General features: G+C 37.8%; 1 long non-coding RNA gene across 11 annotated transcripts in view; it reads left to right on the top strand.

Annotated features, from left to right (window-relative positions):
* Positions 1–22711, top strand: part of LOC135580250 (uncharacterized) — a 57149-nt gene that overhangs the window by 20103 nt on the left and 14335 nt on the right. For 5 of the 11 annotated variants that reach the window (XR_010474725.1, XR_010474734.1, XR_010474727.1 and 2 more), the window contains exons 4-6: positions 12461–12612; positions 13764–13886; positions 15769–21968. This is a non-coding gene — a long non-coding RNA (uncharacterized LOC135580250). Of the gene's footprint in view, positions 1–12440; positions 12613–13763; positions 13887–15768; positions 21969–22711 lie in introns of all 11 variants that reach the window. The other 6 variants (XR_010474728.1, XR_010474729.1, XR_010474730.1 and 3 more) reach the window with 6 other exon arrangements.

The following is a 22711-nucleotide window of genomic DNA, read 5'->3' as shown; positions in this document are numbered from 1 at the left end:
TAAAATGTTGCAGCCATTTTAAGCGGCTTACACAGTACTCATATAATTAATTAATTAGTGTATTAATTAGTTAGTTCTAATTATTTAGCTAATGTTTGTAGAATGTTTTTCAAACGTAAAATGATAAGTGCTTGCTAGAGATTTTAATTAATACTATGAATCCCTGAAGTTTTTTTGTTTTGCATATATGGAAGAGAGTTTAGTTTAGACCTAATTCTAACATGTGGGGCAGAATGAAATATGTACCTAATTTATGATGCTGTAGTGGCCAAAAGAAGGCAGAGTTAAATCCAAAATCTGGCATGTGCTCTTTAAAATGAGGCATTTTGCCATGTTTTTGTTGGAGAAGCACTCACTGTTGGATAACAAGAATTAAACTTCTTAATTAATAACATCAGCTCTTGTATGTTGGTTGTTGTTTTTTTTTTTTTTGTCCAGGATAAAGGCTTATCTAATCTTTCTTTTTTTTTTTTTTTTTTAATGCTTAGTTTCTTGGCCGATGTTATACTGTGTTCTAGTATCTCAGCTCTTCATGTACTTTCCAACCCTGGATCTGCAACTCAAAAATGGAGTTCATTCATGCTGGTTTCATTTTAGGCACCAGTCCCACAAAGTGTCTGGCATATGGCGATGTTGGTGGGATGACTCACATGCATTAAATTAAGCTTGAATTTAACTCATTGTGGGATCAGAGCTTTAATCACTAGTGGAAATGCATATTTGATTTCTTCCTGGAATCAGCATAACAGGGAAAGATATATTCCTAGTGGGAGAGATTGAGAGAGAGTGGCGACCAAGGAGCAGGGACAAGTCCCTGCCCCTCAAGCATTTTTTTGAAGTGACAATTTTTCTTGCAAATGAGAGACTTGAACTTCTGCTTTCTTTTTTTTTTTTTTTTTGTATTTGTATTTTGTATTTTTTTCTAAAAAGCAAAGCACACACAAAAAAATCACAATAAGATAGGATGGCTAGCTAGGATAAATCAAAAGCCTGTGTTCCCTAGTTAGTTGTCTCTCTATTACAAGATTCCTCTGCCGTGTTTAGAGCTAATGACAGCAATGAAAGCCATGATGAAACTCAGATCTACTGTACTTCTGCTTTTGGCATTGAAAACAACAGTCATATTCTCAATTCTGACCTCTGGATGCTCCAAATTCTGTTTTCTTGGAATTTTATGTTCATACATGTTGCATTCATTATTATCGTAATACTCGTAATAGTACGTCTGCTATATATGCTTATTGTGTGTGTGAAGCCCTGACCTGTATCTATGTCTCTCAGTACCATGCCAAGTATATGTTAGATTTTAGCTGCTCGGTAGCTTTCCTGTATTTCTTCCCTGTTCTCATGCAATGGTCAAGTGTGGCCTTGTGTAAAGCAGAGTGAATTGCTGGAGTGTCCTTCTGCCCATTCCTTAGAGGAATTTCTTGTCTGCTGTGGTTGTATTAGCTGGGTGCTTGGCTAAACAAAACCATGGGTAAGCTGGTCTGAGTAGCCCTACTTCGAATGTTATACAGGGCTACAAAAGTCTTTCCTAACCTAAATTATCCTGTGGTTCTGTGTTTTTATTAGAAACATGCTAGTTTCACAGAGCCTACAAATATTGGCTTTGTGATTGTTTATATTTGGCTGCTTCAAATGAAAACCTAAAGAATGATGCTTAGGTGGGACAGCAAGGAACTTTGTTTACTGATTTTATTACTCAAAATGGTGCTGTATCCTTTTTCCTCCCACCACTCAAAAGGCTTTTGAATTTCTCAGTGTAGCACAGAAACTAAAGGTGACTCTCTGATCACTTTTTACAAAATGACCCTGTCAGGTTTGAAGTGATATTGATTTGAGTTTGTGGAGGGAGAGGGAGCAGTGCAATCCATCTGATGTGGCAGCCTCAATAGACTCACAGGGATGTGATTATAATTATCATTGCCATTAAACACTAATTAGTACTGTTAATTAGTTAAGCACTAGAATAAGCTTGTCTTGTTCTGCTGTTGTGTTGTTTATTTATTTATTTAGAGGAAATAGGGAAAGTAAATTAATCTTATGAAAATTTAATTTGGTCCCTGTCACAAGAAGAATAGCTCTTGATCTTATTAGTGCTTGTCCCTATTTTATGAAACCCCACAACTTACCTTGTAGAATAGCTGGAGAAGAGCATCAGCTCAGCTATGTACATCTATCCTCCTGAGGAAGATCCTGCCTCTTTTACGGTAACTCTGCTCTATAACATAATAGTGCATCTGTGCTGGTTCAAGCCAATGGAGTGTTTGCCTTTGACTTCAGTGACAGCAGGAACAAGCCCCAAATGTCAGAAGCGTGCTTGCCTGTCTCGGAAACAGAAGAAGTGACAGGTCTGGAATATGATTACATTTTCTGATTACTCTGCAGTGGTAATGTTGAGGTTTTTTCTGTGTGTCATGTCAAGAAGCACTCTCAGTGAGACAGTTCTTTTGGTTCTTGAAGGGCGAGATTGTAGGAATGTTTAATTTCCCCTTATGGAGATTTGTGCTTTGAAACAGTAGTTGGCAAGAGAGGATAATGACTCATGGTGCCCTGAATTGCCAGAACTGGGGAAAGCTGAAGTGAGTAACTTTGGTCTGTAGCTGTGAGAAATAAATTGTAGCTGATTCTCTTGCTTTTGGCCTTACAGTTTGGGGTACACAATTTTCAAACACTCAAGCAAAATTTAGACATTCTTGAATTGGTATGGTAACAACTCCAAGTAATTTCGGAATGGTACGAGGATGAAAATATGAAAAACTTCTGTGGAAATATGCATGCTAGTCCAAAGACAGGGTTACCTGGGTGAGGAAGGGTCTTACTGACATGCATATATAGTTTGAAAGAGTTATTCAAAACAGGCAGGGGAACCTCTATAATGCCTCTACAAAATAAAGTCACGTAGCTTCAGTTGTCATTTACCTGTTTCAGTTCTTACTTACTTGACATTTTCTTCTGAAAAGAAAGTGTCTTTGTTGGGTAAATGGTTTAGACCACTGCTCTGAACCAGGATTCTCCCATGTCTTTTGTAGGTACTTCATCTCAGATGCAGATATCCTATGGATGTTTGGAGCCACTGCCATGCAAAAACTAATGACGAAATGTGGAAAAAAAAAATGATTGTGTCTGAGATACTGTAGCAGCTAAATGACTGTAGAAGGGGAAGAAATATGCAGTAGTGAGGGGAAAATTATGTGGTTTTGTGTAAATAAAGTGTCAAATATCATTTGGTATATAAATACCAGATTTTATCTTTTAAAATCTTTTTGAAGGTCCCTTTACAATTTTAATTACTTAAATTTGTTACACGAACTTTATTTTTTCTCATTTGTACTGTAAACACTTTATCCACTCAAGGTTTTCTCTCTCTTTTTCCGGGTCATTTGATCCTGAAAAATGTGCAGAATCCATCTTCATCCTCTGTTTTTAACTAAATTTTCCATTAGTTCATACAAGTTTGCTTTTGCCTTTTTTTTTTGTTTTAATTATTATTTGTATGTGTTTTTACTCAGTTTCCAGACACGCAGTTGCAACTTTTCAGTATATCAACTTTTACTTTACAAAATAGAAGTTCTCTGTCTTTTTTTGTCGATATTGCAATCAGATGTAAAACAAACATCTAACTATATAGTAAGGGTTTTGATAAGCTACTATATAGCTCTGAGTAATTAATTACCAGAACAGCTACAATCATTAGCTTTACCTGGAGAACTCTATACAATAATATTCCGTGAGCATCTTGTTTTTCATGCTTTCTTTAATCTTTGAAGTTGTTGTAAAAGCACATATGAAAGCAGAGACACGAATTAAGTGATTAATTAGAAACTATACATAAAATATGCACTTGCAGGCTCTCCCCTTTGAGGAAGCTTGAGCTGAATGTTGCAGATCCCAGTCACATTGCTGTGTATGTCAACGGTGCCATTGTTACGGGTGTGGTGTAAGAGGCAACATACAATGGAATGTGTAAGCACCATTTGGTCTATAACTCTTAAGAGCATTGCAATGTGATGAGGGTAGAACATTAGCTGTATATGTCAATGGTTTTGATTTGGTTGCTTTGTGTCATCATCATCCTAAGATTACATGAATAACAACATTTTGGGGGTGAGTAGTGTTAATGTATTTTACAGTGTGATTGATTTAGCAGAATGTGCTGCAACACAATCTGACTTGCAACAGCAGAAACTGAAACTGGAGAAGGGCATTTCATTTCCGGCAGACAAAAGGGGCGATTTCCAAGACTTCCTGAGTTCCTGAGCCTTGTTTTTGTAATGTTTTGTTGATGTGACTGTGGGTTATGATTTGCAATAGCAAAATAGAGAAGTCTTGTAATGGCAAAATCATTAAGGGGTAATTTTGGTTCCCACTGAAGCCTTTGACAAATGCCCTCTTGATGCTGGTGGAAACATTAGTGAAGCATATACCTCTAATTTGAAGCATTTAAATTATGGCTGAAGGCCCATCTGAGTATTCTTTAAAGTAAAGAACTTTCAACAATGAATACTCTTTTCTGTTTCCGCCCCTATTGTCACCAGCTCTGTTGGTGGCAAGGGATTATAAGCTGTCTCCAGTAACCAAGGCCAGCCTCGGGCACCTTTCTCTTGGCCCTGCAGAGCACATGTTTGCTACGGTCAGGCCTGACGTCCGGAGTCTGTGCTTTCAGGTCAGGGCTTTATGGTACCTCACTGTTTACAGCTGCAAGTACTGCAGAGGCAAACAGTTGTGGACTATTTTCTGAGGAAAGAATAGGGAGTTTTCAAAAAGAGGAGAATTTTGCAAAGGCTGGATGGTTGAGTCAGAAATCTGGCTAGCTGCTCAGGCTTGCTGATGTACCCGTTCCTTGTTTCTAATCCTATGACATGCAATGAATCATTAATGAGCTCAGAGGAGAGCTGTAGCCTCCACAAACAAAGATAGCACTTCTGCCCTCATTTTTATATGAGTATGTGAAATATCGTCCTTTCTTTGTCCTTTCCTGTTTCTCCATATTTTCATTTATTTCCTGTAATCCAGTTTCCTTAGGCACCTTTTCATGCATCCTGCTCATAGAAAACTCATCAGGTTTACTAGATAGGAAAATGATAATATCTTCTAGGAGTTTTGTAATTTCTTCTGCTGTAATGGATAGCCATATGTAAAATAATGAGAAACATAAGAATATTGAAACCACCTTTGTGTAATGATTGAGTAAATCATGAAGAAGGTAGTTTCTATGGAGCCTAAAGTTCTCCTTAAAAATTAGGACATTGCTTCCTAATATAAGCTGGCTGGTAAAAAAAAAAAAAAAAAAAAAAAAAGAAAAAAAGTCAGACTTTATTGGCAGAGCCCTTGGAATACCTTATATTCCTTTTCCAGTTCAATTTTTGATCTTAAAATTTCTCTTAGTGCCTCCTGTTCTGTTTCTTGGCATATTTAGAAGCATCCTGTTCTAAGCAGCTTTGCAGCAGCAACGTGATTCAGAAATGAGCAAATGGCAGGATTGATCCAACGGGAGGCTCCACTGGGACCGTAGCTAACATACGTGTTGAAACAGACTACTGCAGAAAAAAAAAAAAGAGTGTCACAACCATGTCTCCTTCCTGGGAGAATGCCCACAGTTCCATGACTAGACAGGAAAGGGAATGAGGAATGAGGATGGCTCCCATCTTTGTGGTCCAAGTCATTTGCTTTAAAATAAAGCAGAAAAAGTGAGTGCATTTTGACATCAAGAGCCAGAGTGTGTTTTCCACACTGCTTTTAAGAGCCCAATATGGGGAAAAATAAATATTCTGGTACTGGGTGTGCCCTGCCTGATGGCTCACTGCTTAGCATGAAACTTCTGTGGGTCACTCCTGAGATGTGGGGCTGCCAGGCTGCCCCAGGGCTCAGCTGCCTTAGCAGTGAGGTGTCCCAGCTCCTTGTCTGTAGGCAGCGAAGTCTGTTATTAGCTCTGGCCCTTTTGTCCTATTCCTTCCTTTAAACCTCTTGGAAAATTCTGGACATAGTCCCGGCCTGTAAAAAGAGATCAGAATACTTTTGTTGTCTTTTAATAGGAAGAATAAAATCTCTGGCTGAAGGAGTTAGCAACATTGACTATATGTACATGAAAAGGAAGATGAAAAAAATCACCAGCACCAAAATAAAATAAATATGTACATTCATTTAATATACTGTCAGTATATTAATCATTGAATTAAACTGCTGAAAAGCTTTGTGCTGTGGATGGCAAGCTGCGTGAGATGTGAGACGGCATAGAAACTTAAGATGAGCAGATCACAGTTTGTTCGTGGATTGTCACTTCACTTGGGAAGAAATATCTCCTTGTTTCATTTTGGCTATGATAACTAACCTTAAGTACCCACAGAGAACTACATGATGATGAGCCATGGCACCTGCAAGCAAACCGTTTCTGCCCTCTCGACCTCTGTTATGAGAAACGAGATTTCAGTTCTTGAGGAAGAAGAAAAGAGTGAAAAAGGCCAGTCTCTCAGGGAATGCTGTCAGGGTATTAGAGCAAACAATGCCTGTACCCTTTCACCAATGACACAAACTGGTTCATTGACATCTAAAAGGATGTGGAAGAGAAAAACAGAGCTTATAGTTTACATATCTTTATTGAACAAGACCTGTATTCTGGGCCTTGCAACTGTTTCAATGATTCAAACACGATTATACGGGCCTCATGAAATTCACTTTACTTACTACTTTTGGTAAACAAAATGGTTATGGTTTGAGACTGTCTGGAACTGTACTTTAAATCGTATGTTTAAATATGAGAGAAGAAAGAGGAGTGTGGAGGCAAACTGGTTAGTGGATTCTGCATGCCTCTACTGAGACAAGGAAGATGAAGTGTGATTCTCATGTTAAATTGGTGCTGGCACATTTGTTCCAGGTGAATTTGAATAAGACTTTCACAGAACGCCTTCATCTAAATAGACCAGCAGGAGTTTAGTTCAGATTAGAGTTGGGTCTGGGCTGGAATATTCTGATGCCCGCCACTCCTCCCTTTCATTTTGCCCCACATAGAATGCCTTGGCCAAAGCTCTGGTTTCTGTTCTTATTGTTCCTGACATTGCTGGAGCCGACAGCCAGGCAGAAGGAGAGGGTTATCTTTTGTTACATGTTTTTCTCTGGAGGGCCTATTAACAATCTGCCTGTATTTAAAAGTAAAAGCTAGGTAGCTGTAGCTGATTTGACATCATATATCTGTGAAAAATGTAGCTTTAGGGAAAACAAACAAACAAACAAAAAACTAGATAGCCTTATTCCTCTGTTCTGTTTCTCTGAAGAGTCTGGCCGGTCTGAAAACTGTTTGGAATAAGTCTTTCCATTACTCAGAGATAATCAACATTGTAAATTGAAGTAGCAGAAATAGAGAGGGTACTAGTTTTTTGCCTCAGGAGTAAATAGGTGGGTTAGTAGGGGCATAGACTAACTTTAGTGGTTTATTCATGTGATCTAGAATACTGACATTTCTAAAATGAAGTATCACCTTTATTGTTTGAATTTGGAATGTATACAATCAGAGAAAACAAGAAAAGTTTTGAGATTGTCCCGAGATAACTTGCAGCTATCTCTTCTCTTGCAAATGTTTCCTGAGCTGTTTTCAAGACTTCTCTGATGAAAGAAACACTGCAACGTCCTTGGAAATTTATTCTAGCATTTAACTTTTTATACAAAGATTTTCTAATTTCTTGCAGCAATTCAAGCCCAGTTTTGCTCATCCTTTCTACCATAGATAAATAGTATCCTTTTTACAATAACTTATGCTTTGAGTAATATGGTCACCTCCTCTTGGCTTCTCTTCTGTAGCTTGAACCACCTCAATTCTTTTCTCATAAGTCATGCTTTTATTACCTCTAGTAATGTTCCATTTTAAAGTTTTTCTTCATATGTCCTAAATGCAAATGTACAATCATACATGAGAGTCACTTGTTTTTCAGTAGAATCCCTTGCCTTTACATAGGTCTCATTCTGATCTTCAATAGTTGGAGAACTTCCTTAAATGTGAACTGTCATTAATTATCACTCCACATATTTGTCGATCCCTTGTGAATGCTTTTGGAAATATACTTTTAATTTTCATGTTTTGATGTTTATAACTTCTATAATATCATGTAGGAAAAAAAAAAACAACAACCCAAACTTTTTAACCACGTTTCTAACTTTTTTATTTTCATCTAACATGATTCTATAATGATATAGGCAGTGTAGCCATTCCCCAAAAATCTTTCCTATACCATTCTTTAATTTTCTGTACTCTTTTCAGGCTTTCCCAAGTCTTCTCATGTTCAAATACATCGCTCCTGTTCTCGTCAATCTTATAATGTTTGAAGCTTTCTCTTTGATCATTTTAATTTTTCTTATTTCTTTTAAAAGTAGCTTTACCACCCCTACAGAGGTGTCTCCAGTTGTAACTAAAGCATAGGTTATAGTATGAAAATGCATCATGGTAATATGGGATGGAGAAGTTTTTATACTCATCTATGTAGACTATGATGCACATTGGAATTCTGGTGGTAGTCATGAACACAGTCATCATATTTTGAATAATTTTTTGGTTATTTTAATTTATTTGTATTTAATCCTCTCCTATGACTTTTCCAGTGTTCTCCCTTGAAATGAATAGGTGATCATTATGAGCCATCTAAATTTTGTATTAGGTCTTATAGATTAGATAAATGTGTATTTCAATTATTAAAAACCCAAACTTTTTTCTCAACTTCTGGAACAACAATTGTAAAGGAGGTGTTACCCAGGCAGTAACATGTACACTGAAGTAGCAGGTACTTTCAGGTTTTAACAACCCTCTATTCTGGACTGAGCCTTATCAGTCCATAGTTGGTGAGAACTCATATTGAACAAATCTGTCTGTATCCATGGTAAAGGATTTGGTTACTTCTATGACCCTAAGCCTTACTTTGAAATCTCTGTAGGTCAAGATGGCTGTAGGGGAGATGGCTGTGACTGAGGTAGAGATGGGCATGATTCTCCACTATACAGCATCCTGGTATTTATTCCATCTGTTAATATTGTCGTGCAGCTTCTTACACACTCGACAGGAGTTTTTTTAGAGATGGGAGAGGAAAGAGCGGGTAGCAAAGGGCTGTACAGAACCTTTAAATCTATATGGCTGCAACATCCTGATTGTAGGAGTTGGGCAAAGGACAATAATTCCTTTGTTTTGAGTGCTGAGTTGACATTTCCAAAGAAAGCAAGAAAAATAATTTCTGATTAAGTATTCTGGTTATTTTCTTTATATAAAATAACTCAGTGTTTTGACATTGAATTATTACTAAAATATTTGAATCAAAATTGTTGGATGATTTTTCTCCCCGCTTCCAGGGCAGACATTCCGTTTCCCCAATGTTTCAACTTTTTATAAAGCAGGAAGGTAATTTTACTTTTGTGCCTGAACTTATGTCTTCAGGTAGCTTCTGATAGACTCTACATATTCTTTACATTTCTCCTGTGGTGTGTAACTTCAACAGCAGCTTTACTGTCTCATGTATCTTGTGTTCATTACAGTAGGATGCATAAAGATCTTGTTGAAGCTCCTGTTTGGGAAGAGAATTAGAGGACAGCAGCCAACTCCTTGCCACTTCCAGATGTGCTGGCACAAAGAAAGAAGGGCCTGTTGGGCTGCCTTTCTTCTTTGTCATGTTTGGAGTGGACAACTGTAGAGACAAGTGCTCAGATCAGATGACACTAAGCCCTTACATGTCGCAATGCAGATTTCCCCTTATTTTAGGGCTTGTGTTACATGTTGTGAGCTGGATGATGATTTTTATTAAGTGCTTAGACTTATATTGCTTACTTCTGTTGATTTCATTAGACAGCTCTGTGACTATAATTTCCACTGGTCCTCTTATTCAGACACATGCATTTACCTGTCATTGGGGTATAGCTTACTGGTCTTACAAATTTTGACTTATTAAAGTTCATGTTGCCACAGAAACACTTTTACTTTCAAAATTATTTATATTTCCTTTGGGGCAACAGACTTTTCTGTATTTTTTAACATGCCTCTTATTTCATTTTTAAATGAATTTCCTATCTAGGTACAGTACCCTACTGAGCATAATTATTGCACCAATATAAAATCTAAACCTCACAAAGCAATTTCCAAAATCTAGGCAGTTATTGGTACTGTCACAAGAAAATCAACAGAAAAGTCCTCTTTTGCCTTTAAACTGGGTCATTTGCCTGACGTTTAAAATATTGGCTTTAATATTTCTTTCTACCTCATTAGAGAGTTAAATAATTTATGAGACAATATGTATTAAAAATCAATTCAAAATATTAAAATATTTATTTTAAGCCTCACAAATCTACCTGGTACCCTAAGCTGATACCTCATATGTTGGTTAACAGCCAAATTAAGGGAATATTCATCTGCAGTCTCACGGAGCTGTGTCTTACAGTCTAATTAAAGGTAAAAATCAGGACAACCAGAGTTGCCTTTTGTAAATTAAAAGTCCTCTTTTATGTGCTGTGGAGGTGTCAGCACTCTTATAAGGACTAATTAGATGTTTTACAACATCCTGGTACCAGGGAGGAAATGGTTTGTATGTAGTTTAAAGATTATTAAGTGTCTTTAGCACATTTGGGATAGATTTTTAAGGATGCCTTCAGTGCTTGCCTGCTGTTGCAAGAGGAAGTACTTTATTGTCTAGTAAGAAGAAATTGGGCTTTTTGAAGAATTAAATGCCTGTCTGTAATTGCAAACTTCCACTGCACAAAGCCACTAAAAAGAAAGAGCAAACTGTTGTAAATGTAGTAGGTTCCGTTTGTTCATGTCCACTTACAGATCTAAGCCACACAATATTAATTTGAACTTACCCATTGTCTGTAGATGGCCTTTCATATCAGTTTGCTCTATGAAATACATTCAAGAATTTCTGTTGTTCATCTCCCCTTCCCCAGCATACACCCAGATAACTCTTTGTTTTCCTTAACAAACGTTATTAGCGGAAACGCTGGTCCAATGCTGTGGTGCCTTTTCCCAATAAGATTAGATGATCCCACTCATGCGTAGACTATGCTACATTTCATTTAAGATCTCATGATTTACAAACCAGACACACTTAGACTGTATGGTAGAAAAGAGCAGGAGAGATTTGTTTTCATACTTTATTTTTTAATGCTTGCATTGTTGTCACTTAGAACTTACTTACAATCATAGTCTTGCCTGATGTTTATATTTTTGCTCCTGTATTCTACCTGGTTTTATGTGCATTCACAAAAAAAGATCAAATAACAAATACAAGTATGCATGTACTCAGTTTGTCTTTAAAGACGAAATAATTGTGACCAAAATTAAGTGTAGTGCCTATTGTGCTTGTAAAAAAATAAGCATTGCCATTTGTGAACAAAATCTGTAGTTACATCATAGATTTATCTGAAGCTTTTACCATTTATGAGTAGATCTTTAGATGAGGCATTATGAAGATGTTAAGCAGTGTCAGCTCTAAATAGTCATTTTAAAAATTTCATTTAGTATGTGAAGTTGTTGCAAAAATGTATCTTTTGATGAACTGTCTAAACTGAAACAAAAAGAGAAGTTCTGTCTGACTAGTGTGAGAGCAATGAATGTTTAATAGCCTAAGAACTGTTCTAAAAAAATCCAACACCCAAACGTAATGGGCACTTCTGAAAGTAGATTTTAAACATGGTGTTTAGTGATTTAACCATGCAGTGCACATTAGTGTTAATGGGAAATTGTCCAGTCAAGTCTCTACACATTACACTGCAAATGTACTCTTTAGTGTTTAAAGCTGGCCTGTTAACACTCATTATGAAACTACGCTCAATGAAGGCAGATGAAGAAATATGGTACCTGAACATCTATCACACAGCAATATAGTCTCTCATTCACCTGCCTGTGTTTTTTTAGTTGTTTGATTTTTTTTTTTTTTTAAATACAGAAATTCTGGAAGAAGACTGTGTCAGGATCTTCTTCACTATAGAGAGGCATTTTCCCATTTCCCCAGTTATTGAAAAATAACCGGGTTTCCTGGAGGCCCAATTGAATTGCTGTTGGCACAGAACCTGTGGAGGGGTTATAAATGCAGCAATATTTTTTTTTCTTTTCCTCTTTCATTTCTTTTCTTTTTAAATAGTCTTCATGCCAATGCCATCTACCCTTATGCTGATTCTGGGCCTGATACAGATCCAGAAAAATTTAGAGTTGAATGAAGGTAATGTAATGAGAAAGCCGCATATAAATTTGCCAATAGCATCTTTGAAAATTAGAAAATGCTGATTTGGCAAGACTGGATTTGTGCTGAGAACTTGTAAATTTAGATAAAATTTTTGCTACCCACTGCTCAGTTTTTCAGTCATTAGTCTTCCACAGATAACCATATCTAGGTTCAAGGTCTTTTTTTTTCATGTTTATTTATAAATAGTGGAAGAATTTCAGTAGGAAATTTTGGATGTTGTTTACCTTAACACAGTTGTCATTCTGGTAATGAAGGCAGGAAATCTGGAATGTGGGCAAATGGCTAAAAGCAGGAACCTGAAGCTGCCATGTCGTGCCCTTACTGGATGTCCCAGTCGTCCAGCTATGAGAAGAAAAGGACTTCATGATACCTGTGAAAAACAGGAAAGATCTTTGTTTTATTTCAGGTGAGTGCCAACATTTTTCAAATGTCAAACTTACTTACTCATAGTAGAAAAACCCCTTACAACAAGAATGTGGGAAACCAAGAACTGGGACTAGGCCTGTATGGAAAACAAAGTATAAAGGTCCAAGATAGAGTAGTGTTTTTCAGAAGATCTTAGCCACAGAGGAGTTCAAGTTCTTGTGCTTTATATTGTTTTGGTGTTCTAGATCTTGCATCTTTAGCAAAAAAAATTGAAATGAGGTAGAGTAGAATATGTTTGTCATGGAGTGGAAAAGCATAATTCCAGTTATTCCTTCTTTTCTGTTTGTTGAAACGGATAAAATATATAGCTACAATCCAAACCTACTTGGGTTAATATCTCTCTCTTGGAGAGTTATGATCCTTGGAACACAATTGCTTATGGTTCCTACCACCTTTCTGAGAACTCGTGCAATGAAAATTGAACTCAGATTAATACTCTGTTCCTGGGGGAGATAACAGAGGATTTTGTGTCTTTAATGATAATACAGTTGCCTTAGAATAGTTCCTTTTTATTTTTCCAGTTCACAATGGGCATTTTATTTTTATTGGTGCAGAGTGTGTGCTCTGGAGTAAATACTGCGTTGTAGTTTTTCACAACTGAAATCTCTTAAATTGGCACACAGATTAATAACACATGCTCAAGGTGCCCATTAGTTATTTCTACAATTAGTGGAAAAATGCCACAGCTCATTCTAAGGAGTTATTAGAGGCAGTTCTGTAGGAATGCAATCAATTCTTTGCTCTGTATGGTTAGCCAAAGCTAGCAGAGCTAACTTGAAAAGTCTTTTTAAGGATCCTTTAGAGAAAAGTAAAACTAGATTTGAAAGACTTACTACAAAAATGCTGTTGATCCGCTAATGTGGTTGAGGCTCTGCTGTATGGTGTTTAATTTTGCCTCTTTAAAATACTTTCTTAAAGGATTTTGAAAGTTACGTACATGAGTTTCCCTTAAGTTGCTAAGTGGCTCATGGTAGCGTTTTATTCTTTCTGCATCTTTCTCTGTGATGTATGCAGTGGTAAACTATTCCTGATGGAAAAACATTTGTTTAATGCTCTTCTCTGCACCAGTTCTTAACACACACTACAATATCACTCTCCTCAAACCATAATTACTCTCCGCCTTCATTTCAGGTTCTTTAGTTTCCAGGCTGTGTCCCATACCTGTCTCCTGTTCTTACTGCAGCTCACAGCATGGCGTCTCAGCTGCCCAGCCTGGGATCTGCTCCTGGGCTGCCAAAGCAGGATGTGTTCAATGTAGGTCCTTGCTTAAGTGACTTTACAGAGAGTTCCTTACAGCTATATTACTAGCAGTAGTGGCTCAGTGCCAGTTGTCATACAGTCTTTTTTCTTTGCTTGCTTGTCACCCATAACCTTAGCTCTGCTCCTCTCACGTATCAGGTGTGATTGTAGGATACTTGTGGCTACTGCTCCCACCTTAATATTCCAGCTTTTGCTTTTTTAATGCCTCCTTCAAATCTTGCTCCACCTAACTTCCATCTTCTGCAAATTTTTTTTTCAATATTTTCCTACCTAACTCAGAATCCCCCTTCTGCTTATCTGGAATGCCCTTGCCTCTGAGAACCCTTGGCTAAAGGGTCAGCTACTGACTGGGATCTCCATGTGACTGCAGTGTGGGTCAGGAGGTGCTGAGCTACCAAAAAGGGAGGGTTGGATGCAAGACTCTAGGAGCCTCTAGCAAGCCAGGAGGCTCATGGTCTTCCCTTCTGTAGGGCAGTTAGGCCTTGCCCCATTCCCAAGAACAGGTACCTCCTCCTCCTGGTATCAGAAATAGACTGGCCAGCAGGACCAAGGCATTGATTGTCCCCCTGTACTCAGCACTGGTGAGGCCACACCTCAGTTCAGTTTTGGTGCCCTCACTACAGGAAACTGTTTAAAGCTGCTAAGAAGGTATAAACTCTAAACTGACTAGACAGCTACAAACTGATCTCTGATTAAAAGAACCTAAACCTCCAAGCAGGGAAGCTTGCTCAATTAAGATAAGTGTGGTAGTTAGTTACTGCTTATCCCACATCATCTTGATGCATCAGCTCTTTGTCTTAACCACATGCAGCTTGTGGGAGAATTACTTTTCGTCTGTACTCTGTTATTGTCAGTTGAAGTGTAGTGTTGAATCCACTTGAACTGTTATCACAAATGCAGCCTCATCCTGTGTTAAAGGTCCCATAGAGTTTAGTAGCTGCTTTGCTTGGCCCTTCTAGTGAATGCTCTGAATTCTGCTAAGACACAACGGACTAACTGTGTAGTCAGAGGAGTGGAATGCTCTGCATTTACACCAGTGTCGGGGTATGGGACCGTGTTGTGTGTGTCTGTACTGCTGTTCATGCAGAATGGCAGGCAGTCTTCTGATTAAACAGATGGATAATTGAAATAACTGCTCAGAGAAATTCCTCCCCTGCCCCACGTAGGCGCTCAGTTTCTTTGTTTAAATAATGTGTATTTCACATTTCAATCATAAAAAATAGGCAACTGAAAAGGGTTGTATTTCTTCCAAATTTGTGTCCTTGTCTGATGGTAGGCTTTAACTGTACATAGCCACAGCACAACTTCTTTTTGCTTTATAGCTCTGAATTATTATTTTATTTTTTTACTATTAATTTGACAGCCCATTGGAATACTATTTGAAAATATCCAGACATTTTTAATAAAATATTTTTGGTCATAAATGCTATGGAGATACGTGGCACAATATATCCTGCTTTTAGAAGACAAATTTGCATTTTTACAGGAGCAGCTAGTATGACAGAATAATTTAGGTGCAGCAGAATTTTGGGTGAAATCCAATTGCTACAGTGAAGGTACTATTAGTAATGTGCTTAAATCATTACCATTTATCTTTAAGTTTCTAAGCACAACTAGTTTGCAGACCTTGGGAGGAAACAGGTAATTGGTAAGCAGTGTGAAGTCTGCTGTTCTCTCTGTCTATCGTTCTTAGTAGCTCCATTAAGAATAGTGCACAATAATTTCTTGTTCACTAACAGATATTTTTGTATTGTTGGCTTTTAAACTTGTTGCATGACACTTATTTCTCTCCCCTGCTTTCACCAGCCCTTCAATATAATATCCCAGCTGTTCTCCTTCACTATGTTTCACCCCTGGATTTCTTTCTCCTTCTTAGGTTGTCAGGCAGCACTCCCAGCACTGTGTCAGACCCATACATTGGAAATAACTGTTCCCAAATCATGGGTCAAGCCAGGTTTTGGTAGAAAGTGCAACTTGGAAATCAAGATTTGGAAAGTGATTGCAGGGATCAGGAAGAGGGTAAGTTAAAACTAGGACAGTACTGTGTTTACCACCCCCTCTCACTGGAGCATCTGGGAGACCTTCCTAAAACTAATCTCTGCACAGGTAAAGAAGAAATGTTGTATTTCTATCTCAACAGCATATGCATTTTTGTTCCTCAAAATATGATTTCAAAGCCTCCTCTTATAGTAATAAACCAGCACCACCAGGAGCTGGGACTGTATGTTGATAAAAACGTTACCTTCTTTCAATGGTAGCTAGTGAGTATTATCATTTTGGTCTACTCTAATCTCATTTACTTCAGCAGGGTTACTTTGTGCTTATAATGGCATGATTACGCGATAACACTCCTTATGGATTTCCAAACAAAAGAATGTATGGGGATGTGTGGAACTCAAAATCTAACCTCTATTTTCAGATATACCAACCAGACAGACTTCTCTCTCCTGTCCCACCTACACTTACCTGTAGCCTGCAAAATCATTATTACTGTTGTATCTGTTATGGTAGCACTGACAGGCCCTGACTGATCTTGTCTGTAGTTATACTGTCACAGAATGTGAGAGCTGGTGGCTCAAAGAATGACAATATAAGTTGACAAGACAGAAAAAAGGGAAAGTGAAAAGTTAACCAGCTCAAAGCTGGGCAGTCAATCAGTGGTGTAGCTGGGAGAGGACTGCAGTTGACTTACTGAGCACCACTGCCTATTACGTGCTGTACCTTGGAAACCTCATCCTCTTCTCATAACCACAAATCTTTACTGTGCACTTAAGTAGTGTAAGGATCTTCAGTATGTCTCCTTGCTGGTGCCAAACCCAATAGCGGGAAAGCATGGTAAAGTGCATTTGATGAGTGTTATTCATTTCAGAAGTGAAACACAATTCTTCAATATTTTGCCTAGCCTAAATTTAAGTAGAAGGAATGGAAGTCATGAGCAGAGCTGGCCAGAATCTTCCAGGGTGTTTTTTTTTTTTTTCAGTCAAAAAAATACTTTCATTACTAAACCAAAACATTCCACCCCACTGTTATTAAAGTTGTGCTAGAATTTACAATGCATCAACTTTATTTCAAAGAAAATGTAGCCTACAGAAAAACAACTTCTTATCCCCCTAAACCAAAAGTGTCCAACTCATTTTAGGACTACTCCTATGAGTAGTTATGTTTATACTGTCCTAAAATTACAGTCGGCCCTTTGAAGGCAACCGCAAAGCTGATGTGGTCCCCAGTGAAAATGAGCTTGACACTCCTGCAAACTCACCAGCTACAGAGTCTTCCTGCATTGCTCTTAGGTGGGAGTGCTCAGTGTCCATTACCACATATCCATTCCTCTCTTTCTGTCACATTGCCCCAGACAAACCACCTTTCAATCTGAAAGGAATAAAAAGTGCATTTAATCATGTGACTTTTGTAGATGATGTTCCTTGTTCAGGTTGTAGAAGAACAAAGCCTGAGGAGTGTTGTTGGGAGACGTGCCATAAGATCAACAAACTCAGGAACTGAACAGAGGATCAATATCAGAATCCTGAAGCAGTTGTCTGAGCAGTTACTTTGTCTCCTCAATCACTTGTCAGTCTAGGAAATTTTTTACAGTTTGTACTGGGTGATGATTTAGTAACATATGATCTTGGAGAGCAATGATTCCCCTTACCAGATTATAAGACCCCCCACTAAATGCTCTACAAAGTATTCAGGAAGTTCTCCCAGTCTTTGATGTCCAACATTATTTTTATGATGTTTTTCCAAGCAATTGCCTTTCTTTTCTTGAAGAGTGGCCACTGGGGATGTGTGGTTTATGCTGCAGTAAACTTGCTGAAACTGCAGTGCAAAGGAACATGCCTGGGAGCAGTTCAGCTGGACTGAGACTGTCTGCAAACAACCTGGTATAGGAACCATGAAAGGCTTGCTTGGGTCACTTGTGAAGGCTGATTTAAAAGAAACTTCCTTTGTCACAAGCTTTATGAAAATTTTTAGGAAGCAAGAACTCAGAGGATTATGGGTATAACTAGTCTTTTTTTTTGTAAATGCTGTAATCAGATAACAGTGTATGAGTATCTGAGGAGAGCTTCAGTCACGGACAACCTGCATAGCTGGTGATGAAAAGAAACCACTACTAGTCTTAGGTTAGGTCAGCTTCCACATTACAGCAAAACATTCAGTGCTGAGGTTGTACACAAGAGGTTAACATTAGCAGCCATGTCACAGTATGTCCCAAAAGCTTCATTGGCATCCTGTCTTTGAGTCAAAATCCCAGTACATTATATGCAATAAGTTTTCTCTTTCTGGAAAGCCAGCACTTCCCAGCTAGCAGCAGGTGCACTCACTTTGTGCTCTGAGAAGCTGACTGAACCTCTTCTTTAAGACGTAGTCAAATAATGACTGCTCTTGATTTCCCACTTTGGACACTGAGCTCTGTACCTGCCACGATCTTGGATCATGCATTCCCCCCAGGATTTGGAAGACTGTGGAATACCTGATTTTAAGCATTGTGATTTCTTGCAAATGAAAGGAGAGGAATAGGAAAAAGATCTATTGTTGATTTTTGGTACATGTAGGAGGGCTTCTGATGTAGTCTTGGAAATATTCATGTGCCCATGTAATCACTAGAAACATGTCTTGGCTGTATTTTTTCCTTCATGATGCTTACTACTGCTTTTTCTTTTTTCTCTTGATGTCTTTTTCTGTTTGCTTTTTTTCTTTTTTAGCTGCTAATGACATGACATGATTTTGTTGTGTTGCCTCCTCTCTGACATGCAACAGCTTTTAAAGTCACAAATGATATATTGCTATTATCATCGCACCAAAGATATTACTGGTGATACCGCATGGTTTGTGTTAGCATATGAAGGGCTGTGTCAGAGCTTTTAAAGGGTTCACCCCTGGAAAACTTCAGTCTCTAACAAATGTACTTTTGAAAGGAATAAGATGCCTGACAGACTGATACTGATATTATACAGTCTTGCTTCTTTAGGAGTCATGCTGAAGGGTAACACTGTCTCTTGAGCTTTTGACCTCAACAGATAAAAGTTGGTTTAATTTTGGCTTATTTTCCAGGCTCGTCTAAAATACCTGGTTCAGTCAGCATTCTCTTTATGAACAACAGGGTTCCAGATCAAGTATTGTGCCCTTTGCGTGCACAGATCATGCAGCCATCCCACTATTTCCTCTCAGAGCCCCGGTACATTCCCACCATGCAGCTATGTAACACTTGCACTGCTTTATATTATAGTTCAATGGAAAACAGCAATTGAAGAAGGTGAGCTGATCCAATTTCAGAGACAAAAGCTGATCTGCTCTGACAGTAAAGATGTGTTTTCTGCAATTACTATCTGCAAACCTCCTCTGTGGAGGAAATAGGAATTGATTTGAAAGAATCCCTGGCATTGTAATGCTATCAAAGGAAAATTGCTTATTATCAATTTGCCATTCATTCTGAAAGTCGTTAAACCAGTTAGAATTACTTTAATTCAGCACAATCATTCCTTCCAAACTATGGATGTGTAATCTTGTTTCAGTAGCTCATCAATGGCTCTCTTTTCATTTTCATATAGTGTTCTATATAAATATTATTTCTCTCAAAGTGATTTAATATTCATGAAAACTATAAAAAGCTACAAATATTGATTTTGTTTATAGAATAAATAAATGCAAAAGTTTACTTAAAGTACACATCTGTGTCTTTCAAATTTCATGAAAAGGACCATCTCTGCGATGGAGGAAGCGTGGTCTTTCTGTCCACCAAAGCTCCTGATGTTGCCATTTGCAGTGGGTTTCCACAAAACAAAACAGCTCCTCTCTAGGAACCAGACTAAAACCAGCAAGTCAATGCACATAAGTCCTTGAGTTGTGATGTTGTTGTGATGTTAACAGCCTTGTCACCTTCTCTTGCTTAGAGCAGAGTTCAAATAAATGCTTTTTTTTAATCAATGCTGCGTTGCTCTGAGCTTGGCTTGATGAACAATATTTTTCCTCCTTGTTTTTTTTTTCTTTTCTTGCCATGCTAAAGATGGATTTATAAGGCTCATTACATTGGCAATGAGGTATGAAAACTTCCACCTTTTGCATTCAGACTTAACTGTGAGTAAAAATATTTTCATTTTAAATTAGAAATGTTGGTATTCTCAGCCTTGCTTTCAGCTCTTGTGGACTCCATCCAATTTGCCATACATGAGGAAAACTAAAATGGAAGATGGAGGCTAGCGATTGCATTGTTTTTGGGATATGAATTCAAAACAGTATTTTCTCTTAACTTTATATTCCAGTGGGTGTTCATTTGGGATTTTCTAATTTGGTTTATGATCTGATGACACAGAGAACTTCACTTCCATAAAAATAGTTACTACTTATAAGCAGATTATGTGATTTGTTTCCTTTTCTTGTGGTTGCTGTCGTGTTTTTTCTTCATTCTCTGATTAAAAAACAAACAAACAAACAAAAACACAAAACAAAAAAAACCCAACCAAACAAAATAATCTAAACATGATCTCAGATACATCTAATATATTTAGCACAGGTAGAGAATGTTGCCACTAATGTACATTAAGGGCTAAGTAATCCTGCAGATAATAATCCCAGCATCTCTTTTCAAGATTTGAATTAGACCTTTATAGCTCTAATTACTGCCTTTTGCTCAGTCTCAGACACCTGCCTGGGAATGCTCTCCAGAACACTTATCTCTAGTTACAAAGCCCAGATCCCATGAAAGAGGCATCTAGTGTATAAGAGTCCAGCCCAACAGTTCTCTGTTTCAGAAACCTACAGATTGACTTTAAGCAAGTTACATCTCTGGGGATAACATTTTAGGACACTTGTTATCTGTTATGTCCTCCTGCCATCAACAACCTACAAGTTCTTATAATTCTGTTTAATACCTGAGTATATAAAAAGCTTTTAAATTTGGCTGATTAAAATTTCTGTGCTAATACAAAGCATATTTTAAACACGCGAATGTATGATTGTAACAGAATCGCTGGTCTTTTTATTTCAATGAAAAATACCTCTGAAAAAAAACATTAAGAAGTTAGGTGTTATTTGTATGCCAACTCCTCCTTTTTTCCTTTCTTCATAGCAATGACTAAGGCACTTGTTTTAAAGACTATAAGACTGAAAGGTGAGTCCAGCTAATTCAAGAGCCTCCTTGTCTCTCAGTCCTTGTTCTCCTCTTTATTTTTTTTTTTACTCCTTCTCTTCCATCTCTTACTGGTTTTGGTGTTTTTCTTTTTCAGGGTTAATTTCTACTCTCAGAATCTAATGGAATAAGCTGCTGGCTGCAACAGCTTAAGCGATGAAGATGATATGGGAACAACTAATGAGGGCTAGCTTGGAAGTGGTGCTGCGTTCCTAGTTTTATGATTGGCATTGGGGCAGTTGCTTAGAGGCTCATTCCAGTTTTCTGGAGGCTGTTCTACAGCCACTCAGCAAGTGAAATTGAGGTGGTATCACTTACAATGCACGATAACCAAAAGCTGAAAAAGTGTTTCTTCCTATTCACAATATTGCTAAAATTCTAGCATGGGAGTTCATTGTCTCCCTCTCCTCTCTCCTGACATTTAAATTTTGTTGTTACAATCCATTCTGCACCAAAAGGTGATAAAATCTGATCTGCTCTAAAAAAGTTGAAAAGGGACTAGGAATGGAGGTTTATTCTCAGCCTCTACTAATTTCTCAAGATGTTTACTCAAATTTTCCTCTCTCTCCCTCTCTCTCTCTTTGTTTGTTTTTAAACGACAACTTCTTTTTTTCCTGGCTCTGGGTGAGGGCAAGGCAGAGGAGGGACTTGCTGAACACGAGCTGCTTGTGAAACCCTGTGGAGCTGGTTGCTGCCAGGGGCAGGAAATGGAACACATGCCTTCCACCGAGGCACATTGCTTTTTCTAATCAGATCAGCAGTCATGCAGGGAGAAGTGGCACTGACAAAATGTCAAGAAATCAATCCTCGCATGCACATGGGTTCCAACTGCAACTACGGATGGATTTCTGACAGAGAGGAAATGACCATGGCCAAAATTGTGTTGTACATCATGATTACAGCTGTACGGAACAGTTCATTTAACCCAAATAGTGGTGAGCCTTCAGATTGTGAGTACCTGACCCAAGTTTCCTAATGGAAAGTTAAAGTGAACTTAATTAGCAACTTCAGCTTTTGATGCTTGTGATGCTATATTGCTGCTCTGAGGCACACCTATTCTGCAAAGCTTTGGCTCAAAGACTGCTAAATTTTAAATAAATGAACCGTAGTAATTTATAACTTTTTAAATTATTACTTTATTGAAGAAATATATATACATATATGATATATTTTCACTGAGTTTGAAGTAATGGTTTGTCCCTTTTTTTACCAAAAAATTTCATCTTGGGGCTTAGCAATAGAGTGCACTGTTCCTACATTCTAGTGCAAAGAGAAAAGCAGAGATGTCCTTGAAGCTGTCTTTGGTATGCATTGCCATGCTGCAGCACTGTAGTCTTTTTCCTTCTGCACAGAACATAAAATACCCTATTTCCTGGATTCCACAGTTTATATATTTTACACAGAAGATGAAAGCCACTGGACTTTGTCCTAGATCAGCTCCCTGAAATGAAAAGGACTGGGAATATATTTCTGTCCCTTCAGGCCATTAAAATTCTGGGATAAGAATTTCATAGCAACAGAACCACAATATCATAGTTCTGTGGACCCTTGATGTGAGGCATATTTTCATGCGTAAAGCTCAAAATGACTTAATAAAGAGCACAGAAAGAGTTAAAAACAGTTAAGGAGTTGCTTCACTATGGAACTGTCATTTGATTAGCTTTGATACTTTAACATTTAACTTCTGTTAGCA

This window comes from Columba livia, chromosome 9 (assembly GCF_036013475.1).
Source record: "Columba livia isolate bColLiv1 breed racing homer chromosome 9, bColLiv1.pat.W.v2, whole genome shotgun sequence".
Lineage (NCBI taxonomy): Eukaryota > Metazoa > Chordata > Aves > Columbiformes > Columbidae > Columba > Columba livia.
Note: the sequence above shows the minus strand (reverse complement) of the source record. Positions and strands in the feature narration are given on the sequence as shown.